This window comes from Ambystoma mexicanum, unplaced genomic scaffold (assembly GCF_040938575.1).
Source record: "Ambystoma mexicanum isolate Mex_15411 unplaced genomic scaffold, UKY_AmexF1_1 Mex_scaf1, whole genome shotgun sequence".
Taxonomy (NCBI): Eukaryota; Metazoa; Chordata; class Amphibia; order Caudata; family Ambystomatidae; genus Ambystoma; species Ambystoma mexicanum.
The window spans coordinates 774,634-792,705 of record NW_027182324.1 but is presented as its reverse complement, the minus strand read 5'-3'; the positions used below and the strand labels follow the sequence as shown (position 1 = coordinate 792,705).

The window sequence follows — 18,072 nt, the reverse complement described above, 5'->3', positions numbered from 1 at the left end:
AGTTATGTCTCCAGTGTCAAAATGTGTGTAATGCACTAGTAATTCATTTCCTTTATTGACCAGTGAGGTAGCCATGTATGGAGGTGCTGTAGAGTGAAAATCAAGTTTCATATGGGCAGTGATCCCTGTGCCTGGATAGCTCAGTTGGTAGAGCATCAGACTTTTAATCTGAGGGTCCAGGGTTCAAGTCCCTGTTCAGGCGTACCTTTGCTTCTTTTACAAAAAATTAAGCAGGAAATATGAATTGCTCATTCTAATATGTGCTATTTCTGATGGCATCGCAACCTTGGGCAATATGACTCTAAGGTAGTGGAGTCCAGAGTTCTTGGATGCTTTGCCAACATTTCAAGCCTGACTGTGCTTCTAAATAGCATGAAATAGCAATCTTTGTACAAAGTTTTAATATTGGGGAGACAGATTGGTCGAAAAAAAAGCAGACAGGCGCCGCTGAGATTCTAACTCAGGATCTCCTGTTTACTAGACAGGCGCTTTAACCAACTAAGCCGCAGCACCTTTTTTGCATCTGGTCTCCTTTCCTTCCTCATGTAATCATTTAGAAGTGAAATCCACTTTTTTAAGGCTGGGCTTCTGTTGCAATATAACTTTTCAAAATGTTTTCCAATTGACTGAAACTCCATTGCACAAAACGAGCATGTCATTAATCGTCGATTTAGAGTGGACTGCATTGCCCAGTGTGTGCATTGAGGAGCACATGTTCGTCTTTACTGGGGAGCAAGTTTGCACTCATGAATGTGGCAAAACATTCAAATCCGTAAGTGGGTGAACATTAAAGTCCTAGATGCTGCAAATCTCTATATCTGGATACGGAATGTCTGAAAAAAGTTATGTCTCCAGTGTCAAAATGTGTGTAATGCACTAGTAATTCATTTCCTTTATTGACCAGTGAGGTAGCCATGTATGGAGGTACTGTAGAGTGAAAATCAAGTTTCAAATGGGCAGTGATCCCTGTGCCTGGATAGCTCAGTCGGTAGAGCATCAGACTTTTAATCTGAGGGTCCAGGGTTCAAGTCACTGTTCACGCGTACCTTTGCTTCTTTTACAAAAAATTAAGCAGGAAATATGAATTGCTCATTCTAATATGTGCTATTTCTGATGGCATCGCAACCTTGGGCAATATGACTCTAAGGTAGTGGAGTCCAGAGTTCTTGGAGGCTTTGCCAACATTTCAAGCCTGACTGTGCTTCTAAATAGCATGAAATAGCAATCTTTGTACAAAGTTTTAACATTGGGGAGACAGATTGGTCGAAAAAAAAGCAGACAGGCGCTGCTGAGATTTGAACTCAGGATCTCCTGTTTACTAGACAGGCGCTTTAACCAACTAAGCCGCAGCACCTTTTTTGCATCTGGTCTCCTTTCCTTCCTCATGTAATCATTTAGAAGTGAAATACACTTTTTTAAGGCTGGGCTTCTGTTGCAATATAACTTTTCAAAATGTTTTCCAATTGACTGAAACTCCATTGCACAAAACGAGCATGTCATTAATCGTCGATTTAGAGTGGACTGCATTGCCCAGTGTGTGCATTGAGGAGCACATGTTCGTCTTTACTGGGGAGCAAGTTTGCACTCATGAATGTGGCAAAACATTCAAATCCGTAAGTGGGTGAACATTAAAGTCCTAGATGCTGCAAATCTCTATATCTGGATACGGAATGACTGAAAAAAGTTATGTCTCCAGTGTCAAAATGTGTGTAATGCACTAGTAATTCATTTCCTTTATTGCCCAGTGAGGTAGCCATGTATGGAGGTGCTGTAGAGTGAAAATCAAGTTTCAAATGGACAGTAATCCCTGTGCCTGGATAGCTCAGTCGGTAGAGCATCAGACTTTTAATCTGAGGGTCCAGGGTTCAAGTCCCTGTTCAGGCGTACCTTTGCTTCTTTTACAAAAAATTAAGCAGGAAATATGAATTGCTCATTCTAATATGTGCTATTTCTGATGGCATCCCAACCTTGGGCAATATGACTCTAAGGTAGTGGAGTCCAGAGTTCTTGGATGCTTTGCCAACATTTCAAGCCTGACTGTGCTTCTAAATAGCATGAAATAGCAATCTTTGTACAAAGTTTTAATATTGGGGAGACAGATTGGTCGAAAAAAAAGCAGACAGGCGCTGCTGAGATTCGAACTCAGGATCTCCTGTTTACTAGACAGGCGCTTTAACCAACTAAGCCGCAGCACCTTTTTTGCATCTGGTCTCCTTTCCTTCCTCATGTAATCATTTAGAAGTGAAATCCACTTTTTTAAGGCTGGGCTTCTGTTGCAATATAACTTTTCAAAATGTTTTCCAATTGACTGAAACTCCATTGCACAAAACGAGCATGTCATTAATCGTCGATTTAGAGTGGACTGCATTGCCCAGTGTGTGCATTGAGGAGCACATGTTCGTCTTTACTGGGGAGCAAGTTTGCACTCATGAATGTGGCAAAACATTCAAATCCGTAAGTGGGTGACCATTAAAGTCCTACATGCTGCAAATCTCTATATCTGGATACGGAATGACTGAAAAAAGTTATGTCTCCAGTGTCAAAATGTGTGTAATGCACTAGTAATTCATTTCCTTTATTGACCAGTGAGGTAGCCATGTATGGAGGTGCTGTAGAGTGAAAATCAAGTTTCAAATGGGCAGTGATCCCTGTGCCTGGATAGCTCAGTCGGTAGAGCATCAGACTTTTAATCTGAGGGTCCAGGGTTCAAGTCACTGTTCAGGCGTACCTTTGCTTCTTTTACAAAAAATTAAGCAGGAAATATGAATTGCTCATTCTAATATGTGCTATTTCTGATGGCATCGCAACCTTGGGCAATATGACTCTAAGGTAGTGGAGTCCAGAGTTCTTGGATGCTTTGCCAACATTTCAAGCCTGACTGTGCTTCTAAATAGCATGAAATAGCAATCTTTGTACAAAGTTTTAATATTGGGGAGACAGATTGGTCGAAAAAAAAGCAGACAGGCGCTGGTGAGATTCGAACTCAGGAACTCCTGTTTAATAGACAGGCGCTTTAACCAACTAAGCCACAGCACCTTTTTTGCATCTGGTCTCCTTTCCTTCCTCATGTAATCATTTAGAAGTGAAATCCACTTTTTTAAGGCTGGGCTTCTGTTGCAATATAACTTTTCAAAATGTTTTCCAATTGACTGAAACTCCATTGCACAAAACGAGCATGTCAGTAATCGACGATTTAGAGTGGACTGCATTGCCCAGTGTGTGCATTGAGGAGCACATGTACGTCTTTACTGGTGAGCAAGTTTGCACTCATGAATGCGGCAAAACATTCAAATGCGTGGGCTGGATGACCATTAAAGTCCTACATGCTGCAAATCTCTATATCTGGATACGGAATGACTGAAAAAAGTTATGTCTCCAGTGTCAAAATGTGTGTAATGCACTAGTAATTCATTTCCTTTATTGACCAGTGAGGTAGCCATGTATGGAGGTGCTGTAGAGTGAAAATCAAGTTTCAAATGGCAGTGATCCCTGTGCCTGGATAGCTCAGTCGGTAGAGCATCAGACTTTTAATCTGAGGGTCCAGGGTTCAAGTCCCTGTTCAGGCGTACCTTTGCTTCTTTTACAATAAATTAAGCAGGAAATATGAATTGCTCATTCTAATATTTGCTATTTCTGATGGCATCACAACCTTGGGCAATATGACTCTAAGGTAGTGGAGACCAGAGTTCTTGGGTGCTTTGCCAACATTTCAAGCCTGACTGTGCTTCTAAATAGCATGAAATAGCAATCTTTGTACAAAGTTTTAATATTGGGGAGACAGATTGGTCGAAAAAAAAAGCAGAGAGGCGCTGCTGAGATTCGAACTCAGGATCTCCTTTTTACTAGACAGGCGCTTTAACCAACTAAGCCACAGCACCTTTTTTGCATCTGGTCTCCTTTCCTTCCTCATGTAATCATTTAGAAGTGAAATCCACTTTTTTTTAAGGCTGGGCTTCTGTTGCAATATAACTTTTCAAAATGTTTTCCAATTGACTGAAACTCCATTGCACAAAACGAGCATGTCATTAATCGTCGATTTAGAGTGGACTGCATTGCCCAGTATGTGCATTGAGGAGCACATGTTCGTCTTTAATGGGGAGCAAGTTTGCACTCATGAATGTGGCAAAACATTCAAATCCGTAAGTGGGTGAACATTAAAGTCCTAGATGCTGCAAATCTCTATATCTGGATACGGAATGACTGAAAAAAGTTATGTCTCCAGTGTCAAAATGTGTGTAATGCACTAGTAATTCATTTCCTTTATTGACCAGTGAGGTAGCCATGTATGGAGGTGCTGTAGAGTGAAAATCAAGTTTCAAATGGGCAGTGATCCCTGTGCCTGGATAGCTCAGTTGGTAGAGCATCAGACTTTTAATCTGAGGGTCCAGGGTTCAAGTCCCTGTTCAGGCGTACCTTTGCTTCTTTTACAAAAAATTAAGCAGGAAATATGAATTGCTCATTCTAATATGTGCTATTTCTGATGGCATCGCAACCCTGGGCAATATGACTCTAAGGTAGTGGAGTCCAGAGTTCTTGGAGGCTTTGCCAACATTTCAAGCCTGACTGTGCTTCTAAATAGCATGAAATAGCAATCTTTGTACAAAGTTTTAACATTGGGGAGACAGATTGGTCGAAAAAAAAGCAGACAGGCGCTGCTGAGATTCAAACTCAGGATCTCCTGTTTACTAGACAGGCGCTTTAACCAACTAAGCCACAGCACCTTTTTTGCATCTGGTCTCCTTTCCTTCCTCATGTAATCATTTAGAAGTGAAATCCACTTTTTTTAAGGCTAGGCTTCTGTTGCAATATAACTTTTCAAAATGTTTTCCAATTGACTGAAACTCCATTGCACAAAACGAGCATGTCAGTAATCGTCGATTTAGAGTGGACTGCATTGCCCAGTGTGTGCATTGAGGAGCACATGTTCGTCTTTACTGGGGAGCAAGTTTGCACTCATGAATGTGGCAAAACATTCAAATCCGTAAGTGGGTGACCATTAAAGTCCTACATGCTGCAAATCTCTATATCTGGATACGGAATGACTGAAAAAAGTTATGTCTCCAGTGTCAAAATGTGTGTAATGCACTAGTAATTCATTTCCTTTATTGACCAGTGAGGTAGCCATGTATGGAGGTGCTGTAGAGTGAAAATCAAGTTTCAAATGGGCAGTGATCCCTGTGCCTGGATAGCTCAGTCGGTAGAGCATCAGACTTTTAATCTGAGGGTCCAGGGTTCAAGTCCCTTTTCAGGCGTACCTTTGCTTCTTTTACAAAAAATTAAGCAGGAAATATGAATTGCTCATTCTAATATGTGCTATTTCTGATGGCATCGCAACCTTGGGCAATATGACTCTAAGGTAGTGGAGTCCAGAGTTCTTGGATGCTTTGCCAACATTTCAAGCCTGACTGTGCTTCTAAATAGCATGAAATAGCAATCTTTGTACAAAGTTTTAATATTGGGGAGACAGATTGGTCGAAAAAAAAGCAGACAGGCGCTGCTGAGATTCGAACTCAGGATCTCCTGTTTACTAGACAGGCACTTTAACCAACTAAGCCACAGCACCTTTTTTGCATCTGGTTTCCTTTCCTTCCTCATGTAATCATTTAGAAGTGAAATCCACTTTTTTAAGGCTGGGCTTCTGTTGCAATATAACTTTTCAAAATGTTTTCCAATTGACTGAAACTCCATTGCACAAAACGAGCATGTCATTAATCGTCGATTTAGAGTGGACTGCATTGCCCAGTGTGTGCATTGAGGAGCACATGTTCGTCTTTACTGGGGAGCAAGTTTGCACTCATGAATGTGGCAAAACATTCAAATCCGTAAGTGGGTGAACATTAAAGTCCTAGATGCTGCAAATCTCTATATCTGGATACGGAATGACTGAAAAAAGTTATGTCTCCAGTGTCAAAATGTGTGTAATGCACTAGTAATTAATTTCCTTTATTGACCAGTGAGGTAGCCATGTATGGAGGTGCTGTAGAGTGAAAATCAAGTTTCAAATGGGCAGTGATCCCTGTGCCTGGATAGCTCAGTCGGTAGAGCATCAGACTTTTAATCTGAGGGTCCAGGGTTCAAGTCACTGTTCAGGTGTACCTTTGCTTCTTTTACAAAAAATTAAGCAGGAAATATGAATTGCTCATTCTAATATGTGCTATTTCTGATGGCATCGCAACCTTGGGCAATATGACTCTAAGGTAGTGGAGTCCAGAGTTCTTGGAGGCTTTGCCAACATTTCAAGCCTGACTGTGCTTCTAAATAGCATGAAATAGCAATCTTTGTACAAAGTTTTAACATTGGGGAGACAGATTGGTCGAAAAAAAAGCAGACAGGCGCTGCTGAGATTCAAACTCAGGATCTCCTGTTTACTAGACAGGCGCTTTAACCAACTAAGCCACAGCACCTTTTTTGCATCTGGTCTCCTTTCCTTCCTCATGTAATCATTTAGAAGTGAAATCCACTTTTTTTAAGGCTAGGCTTCTGTAGCAATATAACTTTTCAAAATGTTTTCCAATTGACTGAAACTCCATTGCACAAAACGAGCATGTCATTAATCGTCGATTTAGAGTGGACTGCATTGCCCAGTGTGTGCATTGAGGAGCACATGTTCGTCTTTACTGGGGAGCAAGTTTGCACTCATGAATGTGGCAAAACATTCAAATCCGTAAGTGGGTGAACATTAAAGTCCTAGATGCTGCAAATCTCTATATCTGGATACGGAATGACTGAAAAAAGTTATGTCTCCAGTGTCAAAATGTGTGTAATGCACTAGTAATTCATTTCCTTTATTGACCAGTGAGGTAGCCATGTATGGAGGTGCTGTAGAGTGAAAATCAAGTTTCAAATGGGCAGTGATCCCTGTGCCTGGATAGCTCAGTCGGTAGAGCATCAGAATTTTCATCTGAGGGTCCAGGGTTCAAGTCCCTGTTCAGGCGTACCTTTGCTTCTTTTACAAAAAATTAAGCAGGAAATATGAATTGCTCATTCTAATATGTGCTATTTCTGATGGCATCGCAGCCTTGGGCAATATGACTCTAAGGTAGTGGAGTCCAGAGTTCTTGGATGCTTTGCCAACATTTCAAGCCTGACTGTGCTTCTAAATAGCATGAAATATCAATCTTTGTACAAAGTTTTAATATTGGGGAGACAGATTGGTCGAAAAAAAAGCAGACAGGCGCTGCTGAGATTTGAACTCAGGATCTCCTGTTTACTAGACAGGCGCTTTAACCAACTAAGCCGCAGCACCTTTTTTGCATCTGGTCTCCTTTCCTTCCTCATGTAATCATTTAGAAGTGAAATCCACTTTTTTAAGGCTGGGCTTCTGTTGCAATATAACTTTTCAAAATGTTTTCCAATTGACTGAAACTCCATTGCACAAAACGAGCATGTCATTAATCGTCGATTTAGAGTGGACTGCATTGCCCAGTGTGTGCATTGAGGAGCACATGTTCGTCTTTACTGGGGAGCAAGTTTGCACTCATGAATGTGGCAAAACATTCAAATCCGTAAGTGGGTGAACATTAAAGTCCTAGATGCTGCAAATCTCTATATCTGGATACGGAATGACTGAAAAAAGTTATGTCTCCAGTGTCAAAATGTGTGTAATGCACTAGTAATTCATTTCCTTTATTGACCAGTGAGGTAGCCATGTATGGAGGTGCTGTAGAGTGAAAATCAAGTTTCAAATGGCAGTGATCCCTGTGCCTGGATAGCTCAGTCGGTAGAGCATCAGACTTTTAATCTGAGGGTCCAGGGTTCAAGTCCCTGTTCAGGCGTACCTTTGCTTCTTTTACAATAAATTAAGCAGGAAATATGAATTGCTCATTCTAATATTTGCTATTTCTGATGGCATCGCAACCTTGGGCAATATGACTCTAAGGTAGTGGAGACCAGAGTTCTTGGGTGCTTTGCCAACATTTCAAGCCTGACTGTGCTTCTAAATAGCATGAAATAGCAATCTTTGTACAAAGTTTTAATATTGGGGAGACAGATTGGTCGAAAAAAAAGCAGACAGGCGCTGCTGAGATTTGAACTCAGGATCTCCTGTTTACTAGACAGGCGCTTTAACCAACTAAGCCGCAGCACCTTTTTTGCATCTGGTCTCCTTTCCTTCCTCATGTAATCATTTAGAAGTGAAATCCACTTTTTTAAGGCTGGGCTTCTGTTGCAATATAACTTTTCAAAATGTTTTCCAATTGACTGAAACTCCATTGCACAAAACGAGCATGTCATTAATCGTCGATTTAGAGTGGACTGCATTGCCCAGTGTGTGCATTGAGGAGCACATGTTCGTCTTTACTGGGGAGCAAGTTTGCACTCATGAATGTGGCAAAACATTCAAATCCGTAAGTGGGTGAACATTAAAGTCCTAGATGCTGCAAATCTCTATATCTGGATACGGAATGACTGAAAAAAGTTATGTCTCCAGTGTCAAAATGTGTGTAATGCACTAGTAATTCATTTCCTTTATTGACCAGTGAGGTAGCCATGTATGGAGGTGCTGTAGAGTGAAAATCAAGTTTCAAATGGGAGTGATCCCTGTGCCTGGATAGCTCAGTCGGTAGAGCATCAGACTTTTAATCTGAGGGTCCAGGGTTCAAGTCCCTGTTCAGGCGTACCTTTGCTTCTTTTACAATAAATTAAGCAGGAAATATGAATTGCTCATTCTAATATTTGCTATTTCTGATGGCATCGCAACCTTGGGCAATATGACTCTAAGGTAGTGGAGACCAGAGTTCTTGGGTGCTTTGCCAACATTTCAAGCCTGACTGTGCTTCTAAATAGCATGAAATAGCAATCTTTGTACAAAGTTTTAATATTGGGGAGACAGATTGGTCGAAAAAAAAAGCAGAGAGGCGCTGCTGAGATTCAAACTCAGGATCTCCTTTTTACTAGACAGGCGCTTTAACCAACTAAGCCACAGCACCTTTTTTGCATCTGGTCTCCTTTCCTTCCTCATGTAATCATTTAGAAGTGAAATCCACTTTTTTTTAAGGCTGGGCTTCTGTTGCAATATAACTTTTCAAAATGTTTTCCAATTGACTGAAACTCCATTGCACAAAACGAGCATGTCATTAATCGTCGATTTAGAGTGGACTGCATTGCCCAGTGTGTGCATTGAGGAGCACATGTTCGTCTTTAATGGGGAGCAAGTTTGCACTCATGAATGTGGCAAAACATTCAAATCCGTAAGTGGGTGAACATTAAAGTCCTAGATGCTGCAAATCTCTATATCTGGATACGGAATGACTGAAAAAAGTTATGTCTCCAGTGTCAAAATGTGTGTAATGCACTAGTAATTCATTTCCTTTATTGACCAGTGAGGTAGCCATGTATGGAGGTGCTGTAGAGTGAAAATCAAGTTTCATATGGGCAGTGATCCCTGTGCCTGGATAGCTCAGTTGGTAGAGCATCAGACTTTTAATCTGAGGGTCCAGGGTTCAAGTCCCTGTTCAGGCGTACCTTTGCTTCTTTTACAAAAAATTAAGCAGGAAATATGAATTGCTCATTCTAATATGTGCTATTTCTGATGGCATCGCAACCTTGGGCAATATGACTCTAAGGTAGTGGAGTCCAGAGTTCTTGGATGCTTTGCCAACATTTCAAGCCTGACTGTGCTTCTAAATAGCATGAAATAGCAATCTTTGTACAAAGTTTTAATATTGGGGAGACAGATTGGTCGAAAAAAAAGCAGACAGGCGCCGCTGAGATTCTAACTCAGGATCTCCTGTTTACTAGACAGGCGCTTTAACCAACTAAGCCGCAGCACCTTTTTTGCATCTGGTCTCCTTTCCTTCCTCATGTAATCATTTAGAAGTGAAATCCACTTTTTTAAGGCTGGGCTTCTGTTGCAATATAACTTTTCAAAATGTTTTCCAATTGACTGAAACTCCATTGCACAAAACGAGCATGTCATTAATCGTCGATTTAGAGTGGACTGCATTGCCCAGTGTGTGCATTGAGGAGCACATGTTCGTCTTTACTGGGGAGCAAGTTTGCACTCATGAATGTGGCAAAACATTCAAATCCGTAAGTGGGTGAACATTAAAGTCCTAGATGCTGCAAATCTCTATATCTGGATACGGAATGTCTGAAAAAAGTTATGTCTCCAGTGTCAAAATGTGTGTAATGCACTAGTAATTCATTTCCTTTATTGACCAGTGAGGTAGCCATGTATGGAGGTACTGTAGAGTGAAAATCAAGTTTCAAATGGGCAGTGATCCCTGTGCCTGGATAGCTCAGTCGGTAGAGCATCAGACTTTTAATCTGAGGGTCCAGGGTTCAAGTCACTGTTCACGCGTACCTTTGCTTCTTTTACAAAAAATTAAGCAGGAAATATGAATTGCTCATTCTAATATGTGCTATTTCTGATGGCATCGCAACCTTGGGCAATATGACTCTAAGGTAGTGGAGTCCAGAGTTCTTGGAGGCTTTGCCAACATTTCAAGCCTGACTGTGCTTCTAAATAGCATGAAATAGCAATCTTTGTACAAAGTTTTAACATTGGGGAGACAGATTGGTCGAAAAAAAAGCAGACAGGCGCTGCTGAGATTTGAACTCAGGATCTCCTGTTTACTAGACAGGCGCTTTAACCAACTAAGCCGCAGCACCTTTTTTGCATCTGGTCTCCTTTCCTTCCTCATGTAATCATTTAGAAGTGAAATCCACTTTTTTAAGGCTGGGCTTCTGTTGCAATATAACTTTTCAAAATGTTTTCCAATTGACTGAAACTCCATTGCACAAAACGAGCATGTCATTAATCGTCGATTTAGAGTGGACTGCATTGCCCAGTGTGTGCATTGAGGAGCACATGTTCGTCTTTACTGGGGAGCAAGTTTGCACTCATGAATGTGGCAAAACATTCAAATCCGTAAGTGGGTGAACATTAAAGTCCTAGATGCTGCAAATCTCTATATCTGGATACGGAATGACTGAAAAAAGTTATGTCTCCAGTGTCAAAATGTGTGTAATGCACTAGTAATTCATTTCCTTTATTGCCCAGTGAGGTAGCCATGTATGGAGGTGCTGTAGAGTGAAAATCAAGTTTCAAATGGACAGTAATCCCTGTGCCTGGATAGCTCAGTCGGTAGAGCATCAGACTTTTAATCTGAGGGTCCAGGGTTCAAGTCCCTGTTCAGGCGTACCTTTGCTTCTTTTACAAAAAATTAAGCAGGAAATATGAATTGCTCATTCTAATATGTGCTATTTCTGATGGCATCGCAACCTTGGGCAATATGACTCTAAGGTAGTGGAGTCCAGAGTTCTTGGATGCTTTGCCAACATTTCAAGCCTGACTGTGCTTCTAAATAGCATGAAATAGCAATCTTTGTACAAAGTTTTAATATTGGGGAGACAGATTGGTCGAAAAAAAAGCAGACAGGCGCTGCTGAGATTCGAACTCAGGATCTCCTGTTTACTAGACAGGCGCTTTAACCAACTAAGCCGCAGCACCTTTTTTGCATCTGGTCTCCTTTCCTTCCTCATGTAATCATTTAGAAGTGAAATCCACTTTTTTAAGGCTGGGCTTCTGTTGCAATATAACTTTTCAAAATGTTTTCCAATTGACTGAAACTCCATTGCACAAAACGAGCATGTCATTAATCGTCGATTTAGAGTGGACTGCATTGCCCAGTGTGTGCATTGAGGAGCACATGTTCGTCTTTAATGGGGAGCAAGTTTGCACTCATGAATGTGGCAAAACATTCAAATCCGTAAGTGGGTGACCATTAAAGTCCTACATGCTGCAAATCTCTATATCTGGATACGGAATGACTGAAAAAAGTTATGTCTCCAGTGTCAAAATGTGTGTAATGCACTAGTAATTCATTTCCTTTATTGACCAGTGAGGTAGCCATGTATGGAGGTGCTGTAGAGTGAAAATCAAGTTTCAAATGGGCAGTGATCCCTGTGCCTGGATAGCTCAGTCGGTAGAGCATCAGACTTTTAATCAGAGGGTCCAGGGTTCAAGTCACTGTTCAGGCGTACCTTTGCTTCTTTTACAAAAAATTAAGCAGGAAATATGAATTGCTCATTCTAATATGTGCTATTTCTGATGGCATCGCAACCTTGGGCAATATGACTCTAAGGTAGTGGAGTCCAGAGTTCTTGGATGCTTTGCCAACATTTCAAGCCTGACTGTGCTTCTAAATAGCATGAAATAGCAATCTTTGTACAAAGTTTTAATATTGGGGAGACAGATTGGTCGAAAAAAAAGCAGACAGGCGCTGGTGAGATTCGAACTCAGGATCTCCTGTTTAATAGACAGGCGCTTTAACCAACTAAGCCGCAGCACCTTTTTTGCATCTGGTCTCCTTTCCTTCCTCATGTAATCATTTAGAAGTGAAATCCACTTTTTTAAGGCTGGGCTTCTGTTGCAATATAACTTTTCAAAATGTTTTCCAATTGACTGAAACTCCATTGCACAAAACGAGCATGTCATTAATCGTCGATTTAGAGTGGACTGCATTGCCCAGTGTGTGCATTGAGGAGCACATGTTCGTCTTTACTGGGGAGCAAGTTTGCACTCATGAATGTGGCAAAACATTCAAATCCGTAAGTGGGTGAACATTAAAGTCCTAGATGCTGCAAATCTCTATATCTGGATACGGAATGTCTGAAAAAAGTTATGTCTCCAGTGTCAAAATGTGTGTAATGCACTAGTAATTCATTTCCTTTATTGACCAGTGAGGTAGCCATGTATGGAGGTACTGTAGAGTGAAAATCAAGTTTCAAATGGGCAGTGATCCCTGTGCCTGGATAGCTCAGTCGGTAGAGCATCAGACTTTTAATCTGAGGGTCCAGGGTTCAAGTCACTGTTCACGCGTACCTTTGCTTCTTTTACAAAAAATTAAGCAGGAAATATGAATTGCTCATTCTAATATGTGCTATTTCTGATGGCATCGCAACCTTGGGCAATATGACTCTAAGGTAGTGGAGTCCAGAGTTCTTGGAGGCTTTGCCAACATTTCAAGCCTGACTGTGCTTCTAAATAGCATGAAATAGCAATCTTTGTACAAAGTTTTAACATTGGGGAGACAGATTGGTCGAAAAAAAAGCAGACAGGCGCTGCTGAGATTTGAACTCAGGATCTCCTGTTTACTAGACAGGCGCTTTAACCAACTAAGCCGCAGCACCTTTTTTGCATCTGGTCTCCTTTCCTTCCTCATGTAATCATTTAGAAGTGAAATACACTTTTTTAAGGCTGGGCTTCTGTTGCAATATAACTTTTCAAAATGTTTTCCAATTGACTGAAACTCCATTGCACAAAACGAGCATGTCATTAATCGTCGATTTAGAGTGGACTGCATTGCCCAGTGTGTGCATTGAGGAGCACATGTTCGTCTTTACTGGGGAGCAAGTTTGCACTCATGAATGTGGCAAAACATTCAAATCCGTAAGTGGGTGAACATTAAAGTCCTAGATGCTGCAAATCTCTATATCTGGATACGGAATGACTGAAAAAAGTTATGTCTCCAGTGTCAAAATGTGTGTAATGCACTAGTAATTCATTTCCTTTATTGCCCAGTGAGGTAGCCATGTATGGAGGTGCTGTAGAGTGAAAATCAAGTTTCAAATGGACAGTAATCCCTGTGCCTGGATAGCTCAGTCGGTAGAGCATCAGACTTTTAATCTGAGGGTCCAGGGTTCAAGTCCCTGTTCAGGCGTACCTTTGCTTCTTTTACAAAAAATTAAGCAGGAAATATGAATTGCTCATTCTAATATGTGCTATTTCTGATGGCATCGCAACCTTGGGCAATATGACTCTAAGGTAGTGGAGTCCAGAGTTCTTGGATGCTTTGCCAACATTTCAAGCCTGACTGTGCTTCTAAATAGCATGAAATAGCAATCTTTGTACAAAGTTTTAATATTGGGGAGACAGATTGGTCGAAAAAAAAGCAGACAGGCGCTGCTGAGATTCGAACTCAGGATCTCCTGTTTACTAGACAGGCGCTTTAACCAACTAAGCCGCAGCACCTTTTTTGCATCTGGTCTCCTTTCCTTCCTCATGTAATCATTTAGAAGTGAAATCCACTTTTTTAAGGCTGGGCTTCTGTTGCAATATAACTTTTCAAAATGTTTTCCAATTGACTGAAACTCCATTGCACAAAACGAGCATGTCATTAATCGTCGATTTAGAGTGGACTGCATTGCCCAGTGTGTGCATTGAGGAGCACATGTTCGTCTTTACTGGGGAGCAAGTTTGCACTCATGAATGTGGCAAAACATTCAAATCCGTAAGTGGGTGACCATTAAAGTCCTACATGCTGCAAATCTCTATATCTGGATACGGAATGACTGAAAAAAGTTATGTCTCCAGTGTCAAAATGTGTGTAATGCACTAGTAATTCATTTCCTTTATTGACCAGTGAGGTAGCCATGTATGGAGGTGCTGTAGAGTGAAAATCAAGTTTCAAATGGGCAGTGATCCCTGTGCCCGGATAGCTCAGTCGGTAGAGCATCAGACTTTTAATCTGAGGGTCCAGGGTTCAAGTCACTGTTCAGGCGTACCTTTGCTTCTTTTACAAAAAATTAAGCAGGAAATATGAATTGCTCATTCTAATATGTGCTATTTCTGATGGCATCGCAACCTTGGGCAATATGACTCTAAGGTAGTGGAGTCCAGAGTTCTTGGATGCTTTGCCAACATTTCAAGCCTGACTGTGCTTCTAAATAGCATGAAATAGCAATCTTTGTACAAAGTTTTAATATTGGGGAGACAGATTGGTCGAAAAAAAAGCAGACAGGCGCTGGTGAGATTCGAACTCAGGATCTCCTGTTTAATAGACAGGCGCTTTAACCAACTAAGCCACAGCACCTTTTTTGCATCTGGTCTCCTTTCCTTCCTCATGTAATCATTTAGAAGTGAAATCCACTTTTTTAAGGCTGGGCTTCTGTTGCAATATAACTTTTCAAAATGTTTTCCAATTGACTGAAACTCCATTGCACAAAACGAGCATGTCAGTAATCGACGATTTAGAGTGGACTGCATTGCCCAGTGTGTGCATTGAGGAGCACATGTACGTCTTTACTGGTGAGCAAGTTTGCACTCATGAATGCGGCAAAACATTCAAATGCGTGGGCTGGATGACCATTAAAGTCCTACATGCTGCAAATCTCTATATCTGGATACGGAATGACTGAAAAAAGTTATGTCTCCAGTGTCAAAATGTGTGTAATGCACTAGTAATTCATTTCCTTTATTGACCAGTGAGGTAGCCATGTATGGAGGTGCTGTAGAGTGAAAATCAAGTTTCAAATGGGCAGTGATCCCTGTGCCTGGATAGCTCAGTCGGTAGAGCATCAGACTTTTAATCTGAGGGTCCAGGGTTCAAGTCACTGTTCAGGCGTACCTTTGCTTCTTTTACAAAAAATTAAGCAGGAAATATGAATTGCTCATTCTAATATGTGCTATTTCTGATGGCATCGCAACCTTGGGCAATATGACTCTAAGGTAGTGGAGTCCAGAGTTCTTGGATGCTTTGCCAACATTTCAAGCCTGACTGTGCTTCTAAATAGCATGAAATAGCAATCTTTGTACAAAGTTTTAATATTGGGGAGACAGATTGGTCGAAAAAAAAGCAGACAGGCGCTGGTGAGATTCGAACTCAGGATCTCCTGTTTAATAGACAGGCGCTTTAACCAACTAAGCCGCAGCACCTTTTTTGCATCTGGTCTCCTTTCCTTCCTCATGTAATCATTTAGAAGTGAAATCCACTTTTTTAAGGCTGGGCTTCTGTTGCAATATAACTTTTCAAAATGTTTTCCAATTGACTGAAACTCCATTGCACAAAACGAGCATGTCATTAATCGTCGATTTAGAGTGGACTGCATTGCCCAGTGTGTGCATTGAGGAGCACATGTTCGTCTTTACTGGGGAGCAAGTTTGCACTCATGAATGTGGCAAAACATTCAAATCCGTAAGTGGGTGAACATTAAAGTCCTAGATGCTGCAAATCTCTATATCTGGATACGGAATGTCTGAAAAAAGTTATGTCTCCAGTGTCAAAATGTGTGTAATGCACTAGTAATTCATTTCCTTTATTGACCAGTGAGGTAGCCATGTATGGAGGTACTGTAGAGTGAAAATCAAGTTTCAAATGGGCAGTGATCCCTGTGCCTGGATAGCTCAGTCGGTAGAGCATCAGACTTTTAATCTGAGGGTCCAGGGTTCAAGTCACTGTTCACGCGTACCTTTGCTTCTTTTACAAAAAATTAAGCAGGAAATATGAATTGCTCATTCTAATATGTGCTATTTCTGATGGCATCGCAACCTTGGGCAATATGACTCTAAGGTAGTGGAGTCCAGAGTTCTTGGAGGCTTTGCCAACATTTCAAGCCTGACTGTGCTTCTAAATAGCATGAAATAGCAATCTTTGTACAAAGTTTTAACATTGGGGAGACAGATTGGTCGAAAAAAAAGCAGACAGGCGCTGCTGAGATTTGAACTCAGGATCTCCTGTTTACTAGACAGGCGCTTTAACCAACTAAGCCGCAGCACCTTTTTTGCATCTGGTCTCCTTTCCTTCCTCATGTAATCATTTAGAAGTGAAATACACTTTTTTAAGGCTGGGCTTCTGTTGCAATATAACTTTTCAAAATGTTTTCCAATTGACTGAAACTCCATTGCACAAAACGAGCATGTCATTAATCGTCGATTTAGAGTGGACTGCATTGCCCAGTGTGTGCATTGAGGAGCACATGTTCGTCTTTACTGGGGAGCAAGTTTGCACTCATGAATGTGGCAAAACATTCAAATCCGTAAGTGGGTGAACATTAAAGTCCTAGATGCTGCAAATCTCTATATCTGGATACGGAATGACTGAAAAAAGTTATGTCTCCAGTGTCAAAATGTGTGTAATGCACTAGTAATTCATTTCCTTTATTGCCCAGTGAGGTAGCCATGTATGGAGGTGCTGTAGAGTGAAAATCAAGTTTCAAATGGACAGTAATCCCTGTGCCTGGATAGCTCAGTCGGTAGAGCATCAGACTTTTAATCTGAGGGTCCAGGGTTCAAGTCCCTGTTCAGGCGTACCTTTGCTTCTTTTACAAAAAATTAAGCAGGAAATATGAATTGCTCATTCTAATATGTGCTATTTCTGATGGCATCGCAACCTTGGGCAATATGACTCTAAGGTAGTGGAGTCCAGAGTTCTTGGATGCTTTGCCAACATTTCAAGCCTGACTGTGCTTCTAAATAGCATGAAATAGCAATCTTTGTACAAAGTTTTAATATTGGGGAGACAGATTGGTCGAAAAAAAAGCAGACAGGCGCTGCTGAGATTCGAACTCAGGATCTCCTGTTTACTAGACAGGCGCTTTAACCAACTAAGCCGCAGCACCTTTTTTGCATCTGGTCTCCTTTCCTTCCTCATGTAATCATTTAGAAGTGAAATCCACTTTTTTAAGGCTGGGCTTCTGTTGCAATATAACTTTTCAAAATGTTTTCCAATTGACTGAAACTCCATTGCACAAAACGAGCATGTCATTAATCGTCGATTTAGAGTGGACTGCATTGCCCAGTGTGTGCATTGAGGAGCACATGTTCGTCTTTACTGGGGAGCAAGTTTGCACTCATGAATGTGGCAAAACATTCAAATCCGTAAGTGGGTGACCATTAAAGTCCTACATGCTGCAAATCTCTATATCTGGATACGGAATGACTGAAAAAAGTTATGTCTCCAGTGTCAAAATGTGTGTAATGCACTAGTAATTCATTTCCTTTATTGACCAGTGAGGTAGCCATGTATGGAGGTGCTGTAGAGTGAAAATCAAGTTTCAAATGGGCAGTGATCCCTGTGCCTGGATAGCTCAGTCGGTAGAGCATCAGACTTTTAATCTGAGGGTCCAGGGTTCAAGTCACTGTTCAGGCGTACCTTTGCTTCTTTTACAAAAAATTAAGCAGGAAATATGAATTGCTCATTCTAATATGTGCTATTTCTGATGGCATCGCAACCTTGGGCAATATGACTCTAAGGTAGTGGAGTCCAGAGTTCTTGGATGCTTTGCCAACATTTCAAGCCTGACTGTGCTTCTAAATAGCATGAAATAGCAATCTTTGTACAAAGTTTTAAT

At 41.0% G+C, this 18,072-nt stretch overlaps 14 non-coding genes across 14 annotated transcripts; 10 read left to right on the top strand and 4 right to left on the bottom strand.

Moving 5' to 3' along the window:
- The first annotated feature begins 129 nt into the window (after nt 1-129).
- Nucleotides 130-202, top strand: TRNAK-UUU (transfer RNA lysine (anticodon UUU)). Its single transcript has one exon. It is a non-coding gene; the product is annotated as a tRNA-Lys (tRNA).
- Nucleotides 203-1,811: 1,609 nt separating this feature from the next.
- TRNAK-UUU (transfer RNA lysine (anticodon UUU)) lies at nt 1,812-1,884 on the top strand. Its single transcript has one exon. It is a non-coding gene; the product is annotated as a tRNA-Lys (tRNA).
- Nucleotides 1,885-2,962: 1,078 nt separating this feature from the next.
- TRNAN-AUU (transfer RNA asparagine (anticodon AUU)) lies at nt 2,963-3,036 on the bottom strand. The gene has a single exon. It is a non-coding gene; the product is annotated as a tRNA-Asn (tRNA).
- A 457-nt stretch (nt 3,037-3,493) lies between these two features.
- On the top strand, nt 3,494-3,566 carry TRNAK-UUU (transfer RNA lysine (anticodon UUU)). The gene has a single exon. It is a non-coding gene; the product is annotated as a tRNA-Lys (tRNA).
- A 771-nt stretch (nt 3,567-4,337) lies between these two features.
- Nucleotides 4,338-4,410, top strand: TRNAK-UUU (transfer RNA lysine (anticodon UUU)). Its single transcript has one exon. It is a non-coding gene; the product is annotated as a tRNA-Lys (tRNA).
- A 3,292-nt stretch (nt 4,411-7,702) lies between these two features.
- TRNAK-UUU (transfer RNA lysine (anticodon UUU)) lies at nt 7,703-7,775 on the top strand. Its single transcript has one exon. It is a non-coding gene; the product is annotated as a tRNA-Lys (tRNA).
- A 767-nt stretch (nt 7,776-8,542) lies between these two features.
- On the top strand, nt 8,543-8,615 carry TRNAK-UUU (transfer RNA lysine (anticodon UUU)). The gene has a single exon. It is a non-coding gene; the product is annotated as a tRNA-Lys (tRNA).
- Nucleotides 8,616-9,386: 771 nt separating this feature from the next.
- Nucleotides 9,387-9,459, top strand: TRNAK-UUU (transfer RNA lysine (anticodon UUU)). The gene has a single exon. It is a non-coding gene; the product is annotated as a tRNA-Lys (tRNA).
- Nucleotides 9,460-11,068: 1,609 nt separating this feature from the next.
- TRNAK-UUU (transfer RNA lysine (anticodon UUU)) lies at nt 11,069-11,141 on the top strand. Its single transcript has one exon. It is a non-coding gene; the product is annotated as a tRNA-Lys (tRNA).
- Nucleotides 11,142-12,219: 1,078 nt separating this feature from the next.
- Nucleotides 12,220-12,293, bottom strand: TRNAN-AUU (transfer RNA asparagine (anticodon AUU)). The gene has a single exon. It is a non-coding gene; the product is annotated as a tRNA-Asn (tRNA).
- A 1,298-nt stretch (nt 12,294-13,591) lies between these two features.
- Nucleotides 13,592-13,664, top strand: TRNAK-UUU (transfer RNA lysine (anticodon UUU)). Its single transcript has one exon. It is a non-coding gene; the product is annotated as a tRNA-Lys (tRNA).
- A 1,078-nt stretch (nt 13,665-14,742) lies between these two features.
- TRNAN-AUU (transfer RNA asparagine (anticodon AUU)) lies at nt 14,743-14,816 on the bottom strand. Its single transcript has one exon. It is a non-coding gene; the product is annotated as a tRNA-Asn (tRNA).
- Nucleotides 14,817-15,584: 768 nt separating this feature from the next.
- TRNAN-AUU (transfer RNA asparagine (anticodon AUU)) lies at nt 15,585-15,658 on the bottom strand. The gene has a single exon. It is a non-coding gene; the product is annotated as a tRNA-Asn (tRNA).
- A 1,298-nt stretch (nt 15,659-16,956) lies between these two features.
- TRNAK-UUU (transfer RNA lysine (anticodon UUU)) lies at nt 16,957-17,029 on the top strand. The gene has a single exon. It is a non-coding gene; the product is annotated as a tRNA-Lys (tRNA).
- The last annotated feature ends 1,043 nt before the right edge of the window (nt 17,030-18,072 follow it).